The sequence below is a fragment of the Oryx dammah genome, unplaced genomic scaffold (assembly GCF_014754425.2).
Source record: "Oryx dammah isolate SB20612 unplaced genomic scaffold, SCBI_Odam_1.1 HiC_scaffold_27, whole genome shotgun sequence".
NCBI classification, from domain to species: Eukaryota; Metazoa; Chordata; class Mammalia; order Artiodactyla; family Bovidae; genus Oryx; species Oryx dammah.
This window is the reverse complement of record NW_024070211.1, coordinates 99,493,740-99,501,829: the sequence shown is the minus strand read 5'-3', so window position 1 is coordinate 99,501,829 and position 8,090 is coordinate 99,493,740. Positions and strand designations below refer to the sequence as shown.

General features: G+C 42.6%; 1 non-coding gene across 1 annotated transcript; it reads left to right on the top strand.

Annotated features, from left to right (window-relative positions):
- Nucleotides 1-3,709: 3,709 nt before the first annotated feature.
- TRNAC-ACA lies at nucleotides 3,710-3,781 on the top strand. Its single transcript has one exon. It is a non-coding gene; the product is annotated as a tRNA-Cys (tRNA).
- Nucleotides 3,782-8,090: the final 4,309 nt, after the last annotated feature.

Below are 8,090 nucleotides of genomic sequence, written 5' to 3'. Positions count from 1 at the left end.
ATGGTAATCCACTCCAGTATTCTGGCCTGGAGAATCCCATGGACAGAAAAGTCTAGTGGGCTGAAGTCCATGGGGTCGTAAAGAGTCAGATATGACTGAGCGACTAACACGTAGATACAAATTACTACGTATTATATAAAATATATAAATGACAAGGCCCAATGCATAGCACAGGGAGCTATAATAAATATCTCATAATAGACTGTAATGGAAAAGAATCTAAACATTTTTTAATAAATAAAAATCCTACATGTAATAGGATAAAGAATGGCGAAGTAGGTTAGGATCCATCTGTGGATGGCTTGAGAGTCAGGTTTCACTTTAGACTGGAGCACAGAAGATGCACGAGGGGGCAGGAGACAGGACTGTGTCCAGAATTTTGTTTCAGGAAATTTAATCTGATCACATGTCAGATTGATTTAGAGGGACAACTAGAAGTAGGAGCTCAATGGGGAGCAAATTACAATTGTTCAGGCAATGACAAAGTAATGACAGTATGAGGGAAAGAAAGGATTTGAGAGGTATCGGTCCAGGAAAGGGTTTCCTGCTGGCTCAGGGCTTCCCTGGTGGTCCAGAAAAAAATAAAAAGAACTTGGTACTACTGGAGATATTAGGGATGGCATAGAGAGAAAGATTCAAAGTCTGGGTGTTCAGCAAGAAAAATGAATTTGAAGAAGTTGGTTTACTAGCAAGATGAGAACTGGTGAGTCTGAATTTTAGTCTTACTGGTTTGGGTGCATCCCAGGACAGGTCCTGGGTGTGCTTATGGTAATATGCTATTAGATTAGAGCTCAGGTGGGAGGTGGCACTTGGAAAAAGATTTGGGAGAAACCAGCATAAAGGTGATAACCCATACCTGGGAAATAGGTGAGCTTGCCAGTGTTAAAAGAAAATTGTGGAGGGTGGGGAAAAAAAAAAAAAAAAACAGGCAAGGAAAGAACTGGGAGGAATACCTTCACTTAGGGGTCAGAAAGAGAAAGAAAAGTAATTGTACTAGCCAGAGATCTTGGGAGTAAACTACAGAACCCAATTCTGGCTCACCTAAGCAGAAACGGAACATACCGACAGGATGTTAGCGTACAGAGAGAAAAGAGGGAAAACCAGGCCCACAAAACAATGACCAAGTTAGGCCAGCAGCTGTGAGCTGGGACGAGGTTACGGGGACGGTTTGGTGAGGTCATAACGCTGCGTGCCGGGCACGCTCCGCACAGACTTAGAGCTACCATCACCTGACTGTCCCCGGCAGGAGCCTCTGTCGGGCAGGGCCCAGATCACGTGGCCGCAGGCTAGCAGCCGGGGTGGGGGAGGGGAGGACGAGGGGCGCGTAGGCGCTGGAAAGGCAGCGGAAGAATCAGGTGTGCAGTGTCCGGGAGCGGCGAGATCGGTGGTCACGTGATCACCAGAAGCAAACAACCCGGGGAAGCCAAAGAGGATGCGGGCTAACGGTTCCCCAATCGCCCTATTGCGGTCACGGGCACCTTCAGGGGGAACCAGACAGACTTTGAGAAGAAGTGAGCAGCTGGAGAGGTGATATCAGGAAGGCAGTACACATAATTTGTTTGTTTGTTTTTTTCTTTCTTTCTTTTTTAAGAGTAGGGTGGAAAGAAAGCCGAGAATGGTTATTTTAGAACAAGGGACATTTGAATTTATTTCAGGCCACTAGGCAGGAATCTGTAGCAGGTGATTGAAAATTCCATAAGAACAAAAGGAGTGAAATAGATCCTAGAGGATGTGGGAGGGGGTGGGATAAAATAAAAGCAAGTGGTGGTGGAGGGAGGTGGCTGGAAGAGAGAAAGGAAATTGGGACAAGCAAATCTTGGTATGGGTCCTTTAATTCAATGTAACTAATATTTCTGATATGCCTACCATATTCAAGTACTCTGCTGGGAAGAGGGGGGAGGTGATTAACAAATCTTGATAAGGCAAACCACGACTTCAATGAGCTGATAGTCTAGCCACATTAGATAGCCTCTCATGTTGCTTCAACCTTAAATATGCTACAACATATTTAACTGAAAATATCAATAAAAGCAAGTTAGAATTTAATAAGGTCAAACAAGATACAAATTGCTGTAGGAGTTCAGGGCTGGAAGCAAACACTTGCAGCTGGGAAGGTTTCCAGGAGGAAGCTGGATTGTAAAGGATAAGTACACATCGTGGCGACATGAGCATTTGGAGGGCTTGCCAGAGAAAACAAAAGATATAAGCAAAAGCACAAACACAAAAATTGGATGTTAGAGTAGATATGCACCAGTTGTGGGACTTCCCAGTATTTGAATCTCTTGTCTGAGGTTCCTCTGAATTATGAGGCAGAGCTGTCACTCTAAAACTTGAAAGGTCAGATCCTCAATTGCCCAGCCACCTCTAAGTCTAGGACAGAGGGGCATGGGTTAGATTCATCAATTAGGCATGCCCACCACTGGTTGTAGCAGTGGCCACTGGCTCTGTGACATGATTTTATCCATAGTTTCCATCCACTGCATAGATTCATTTTCAGAGTCTGGTTCTCCAGCCCTCCTAGCAATAAAACATGCTCTCTGAATTTACTCAGTAAATTTCTTTTCTTTTTAAATTGGCTGTATTTTCTTTACCTCGCTTGTAACTGTGGAATCTGAACAGATAAGAATCCTGACCAATACTGATGTGATCATGGAAAAGCTTATAATCCAGTTTAAATGTAGAATTAGGGGGAAATATGTCAGAAAAACAACAACAAAAACTCTCTAAATACATCAAGTCAAACGGGATTTAACACAGAAAGTGAGAGGATCACTCAGTCTCTAGAAGGTCTAGGGAAAAGGTCAGAGCAAAGGTCAGAGAAACCACTGTTGGAATTCAAGAAATTTAGAAATGTGTATATTGTAGAAACCACTACTGCGGATCTCAGCCCTCTGCAGCACCAAAGTAAGTGACTCCCAGGAGGAAGCCTGGAAATCTTGGCACATCTGCCCAGATGTCTGCCATCCAGGGATGCTCATGCGCTTGTGCATACCTGCAGCTGGAGAACAATGGCTTCTCCTCTTCTCCTTTGCAAATCTCAAACCAGTGTCTCTCATAGAAGATTCTAAATTGAAACTCCACTGGCAAGGGAATCTGAGAAGTGTGATTTACAAATTTCCAATCCTGCATTGAGAGCATTTACAAGGATGGTCATTGAGGAGATAGGAGATAACTCTGAAAGCTCAGATGCTCTCTTCTCTCCTTCAGCTTCGTCACTCTCCTGCTCTCTCTGCATCTGCTAAACCAATAACCTTATTAAAACTTCCAAGACTTTGATACCTTGATTTCATCTGCTCCACCAGCTCCTTCCTGTTTTCTTGAAATCTTTGATTCCTTTGTCTTCAACCACTGCCTCTCTAAAACAGTGTAAAATCCCAGCGTGGTAAAAATCCAGCTGTCAGGTTCTTAGGTTCAAGCTTGCAGACATCATTGGGGGGAAAACTTTTATACCATGCAGACCGGTGTCATGAGTAGATTACAGCTTTTGACAGTCCCAAGTGAGTGATAGCTCGGATTCCCTCCAGCTACTGTTTAAAGTTTAGTAACACTCCTATCAGGTCTGACTGCCCCCATCTGTTTCCCCACCCCACACACACTCTAAGCAATGGTCTTATTGCCTAGTCTACAGAGAAAATAAGTAACATAAACCTGGTATTTCCTTGTGTTCTCTTCCTTCTCCTCACATAAAAGCTTCCATTATTATGGGACTTCCCTGGTGGCTCAGATGGTAAAGCGTCTGTCTACAATACAGGAGACCCGGGTTCGAGCCCTGGGTTGGGAAGATCCTCTGGAGAAGGAAATGGCAATCCACTCCAGTACTATTGCCGGGAAAATCCCATGGACAGAGGAGCCTGGTAGGCCCGTCTATGAGGTCGCAAAGAGTCGGACACGACTGAGAGACTTCACTTCACTTCATTATGGGTCCCTGTTTTCAGTTCCCACCACTTTCCTCCTCTTAGTAGGGGAGGCAAATAAGGTTCCTCCTCCTGCTCAAGATGGAATCCTCGGGGATTTTTATCATTAGTTACTATCTGTCTTGCTTAGTTGCCTCAAATTCTCTCTTCCTGCCTCATTTCCTTCACCATGCAAGAATGCTCAATGCTCACCCATCTTTAAAGAAGACATTTTTTAACCATACACTTAGCCATTTGTCATTCTTTCTGCTTTTGTCCATAGGCAAGATACCTGGCTGGAGAAGGCAATGGCAACCCAATCCAGTACTCTTGCCTGGAAAATCCCATGGGAGGAGCTTGGTAGGCTACAGTTCATGGGGTCGCTAAGAGTCGGACGAGACTGAGCGGCTTCATTTTCACTTTTCACTTTCATGCACTGGAGAAGGAAATGGCAACCCACTCCAGTGTTCTTGCCTGGAGAATCCCAGGGACGGGGGAGCCTGGTGGGCTGCTGTCTGTGGGGTTGCACAGAGTTGGACACGACTGAAGCAATGTAGCAAGATACCTGGCTACCTGAATAGTAGTTGTTTACACTCACTTTCTACCTCCACTAACCTCACACTGAAAGATATTATAGAATATTATTATTGGGTTCAGCTTCTGAGATGGTCAACAGAGTTCAAGTTTTGCTCAGACCAATTACTTAACTGTGTGACTAGTACAAGTCATTTAAATTCTGAAAATTTCTGATTGTTACCTTAAATCAGGAGTAATCACAACTTCTCAGGGTTATATGAAAAGTGCTTAGTTAGCACAGAGTCTGGCATGCAGTGAGTGCATTTTAAATACCACATGGCCTATTTATTCCTTGAACTTCCATGATCTGGCTGCCCCCTCTTCTAGTATTGACACTGCCCCCAGCAAGGCTCCCGGTGACTGTATTGTTAAAGGTGATAAACATTTTTCCATTTTTTAAAAGATAGCATTTTATTTAATTTCTTCAAGGTGTTCCACACTGTGTACCCCTCTGTCTTGATTAAAACCCAATCTCCAGAGTGGGACACACAAGATCAATCACTTGGGTGGGAAAAGAAAGCACTGCAACTTCCGTTGACTGTAAGATGCCACCATTATTTTATATATTAGTAAGAAGGAAAAACTCTGCCAATTAAATATGATATAACGTTCTTATCATTTACAAGTTTAGTTAATATTTCTTACAAGAACTCATTTAGATTCATGTAAACATACATTTTGGAGAAGGCAATGGCACCTCACTCCAGTACTCTTGCCTGGAAATCCCATGGATGGAGGAGCCTGGTGGGCTGCAGTCCATGGGGTCGCAAAGAGTCGGACACGACTGAGCAACTTCACTTTCACTTTTCACTTTCATGCATTGGAGAAGGCAATGGCACCCCACTCCAGTATTCTTGCCTGGAGAATCCCAGGGACGGAGGAGCCTGGTGGGCTGCCGTCTATGGGGTCACACGGAGTCGGACACGACTGAAGTGACACAGCAAACCTACATTTATTTAGGGAACACAGAGGGCTCAGTGGTAAAGAATCCACCTGCCAAACAGGAGACAGGGGTTCGATCCTGGGTCAAGAAGATCACCTGGAGAAGGAAATGGCAATCCACTCTAGAATTCTTGCCTGGGAAATCCCATGGACAGAGTAGCCTGGCAGGTTACAGTCCATGGGGTCACAAAGAGTCAGATACCACTTAGTAACTAAACAACAACAAAATACATTTATTTAAATGTACAAATAATGGTGGTATGATTTGTTGTGACTGAATTCATGTATGTGTGGACACTGATGTCATTTCAGCTCCCTGGTGGACAGACATTAAAATGGGGGAAATATGCATCTTTGGCTAAGTAAAATATATTTAGTTTATATCTAAAACTTAGAGAAATTAAGTTTTACTAATAGTTACTTATGGATTGAAAATGTTATATGTATATAAACCATAAGTAAACAGACATCTATGAAGATTGTTCAAAGAAAAACCTATTGATTGGATACACAATTTTAAAAGTTAAAAGACCACTGATTTAAACCATTTCCAACAAGTAATGTGTGTGTTAGTCATTCAGTTCTGTCCAACTCTTTGTGACCCTCCATGGACTGTAGTCCGACAGCCTCCTCTGTCCATGGACTTCTCCCGGCAACAATGCTGGAGTGGGTAACCATTGTCTTCTACAGGCTCTTCTGTCCATGGACTTCTCCAGGCAAGAATACTGGAGTGGGTTGCCATTCTCTTCTCCAGGGGATCTTCCTAACTCAGGGATCGAACCCAGGTCTCCTGCAATGCAGGCAGATTATTTTCCAACTATTTATTATTACTTATCAATTTATTCCCCGGTGGCTCAGAGGGTAAAGCATCTGCCTGCAATGTGGGAGACCCGAGTTCAATCCCTGGGTCAGGAAGATCCCCTGGAGAAGGAAATGGCAACCCACTCCAGTATTCTTGCCTGGAGAATCCCATGGACAGAGGAGCCCGGTGGGCTACAGTCCACCGGGTCACAAAGAGTCAGACACAACTGAGTGACTTCACTTTTCACTTTCTATTTACCAATTGAGCCACCAGGGAAGCCCAGGTTTTCTTTCTCCATCTTTTCACCTGTCTTCTTGCCTCCTGTCTCCTCTTCTTCTTTCCTTTCCCTTCCATGAAATTCTTCATTGTTTAGACAGTCCTGTAACTTCATCTACTGCCTACATGCTGGTGACTTTCAGATCTGTCTCCAACAGATCCCTCCTGAGTTCTAGATTCAGTGAATTTCTCCACATCCATACCATGAATACTTCAAATTCACCAACTCTGAAAGTAAATTTGTTGTCCCTTAAAATTTGCCCCTCCGCTTATAGCAAAGGGTACCATCATTTGAGCTGCCCACTTTAGAAGCTTGGAATTTATTCTTTCAACTCCCACTTTACACTTTCAAATATCATACCTTCCAAATGGCTCTCAATTCTGTCACCCGCTCTCCTTCTCCACTGTTACCATTCTAATTTAGGCCCTGGCTACAACAGAAAATATGTTACATTAAAGGCCAATATTTCCATCCACAATGTAAAATTAAAATGAAAAAATAATTTGCATCATTAGTTTATCATGCTAGAGTTACTGAGATAATCAAAATGGTCTGAAACAAAAACATCTGCTGCTAAAGGGTATGTGCCAGAACTCAACACAATATTGTTTTAAGCCGATAATTAACTGGGATGCTGAACTGATTTTTTCTATCCCATAATTTGGTGTCTAGTGACTTAAGTATCTGGCTGTTAGAGAAAATCCCATTATTATTTGGCAAACGATTTTAGACTGGATTGATTAGCCATGAAATGAATGCAGTGATTTGCACAACTTAAATATGCACGCAATCATTTAAATATGAGATGACATTGACAGCTTTCCAAATAGTGCTGATATTCTAATAAAGCTATTCACTAACATATATCAGTATAATCCTTATACATTACCATCCAATTTTTTCTTTATAGTTCCAGAATTTCCCACTTTTATCTTGATTAAATTCCTAAATCCTTCATTCTAACACCTTTCAGAGGAAAACAATAGAATGGGAAAGACAAGAGATCTCTTCAGAAATTGAGAGATACCAAGGAAACAATTCATGCAAAGATGGGCACAATAACGGACAAAACCAGTATGAACCTAACAGAAGCAGAAGATATTAAGAAGAGGTGGCAAGAATACACAGAAGAACTATACAAAAAAGATCCTAATGACCCAGATAACCACCATGGTATGATCACTCACCTATAGCCAGACATCCTGGAGTGTGAAGTCAAGTGGGCCTTAGGAAGAATCACTATGAACAAAGCTAGTGGAGGTGATGGAATTCCAGCTGAACTAATTCAAATCCTAAAAGGTGATGCTGTGAAAGTGTTGCACTCAATGGGCCAGCAAATTTGGAAAACTCAGCAGTGGCCACAGGGCTGAAAAAGGTCAGTTTTCATTCCAATTCTGAAAAGAAAGGCAATGCCAAAGAATGTTCAAACTACTGCACAATTGAACTCATTTCACACACTGACAAAGAAATGCTCAAAATTCTCCAAGCTAGGCTTCAATAGTACATGAATCAAGAACTTCCAGATGTTCAATCTGGATTTAGAAAAGGCAGAAGAACCAGAGATCAAATTGCTGATCCACCGGATCATAGAAAAAGCAAG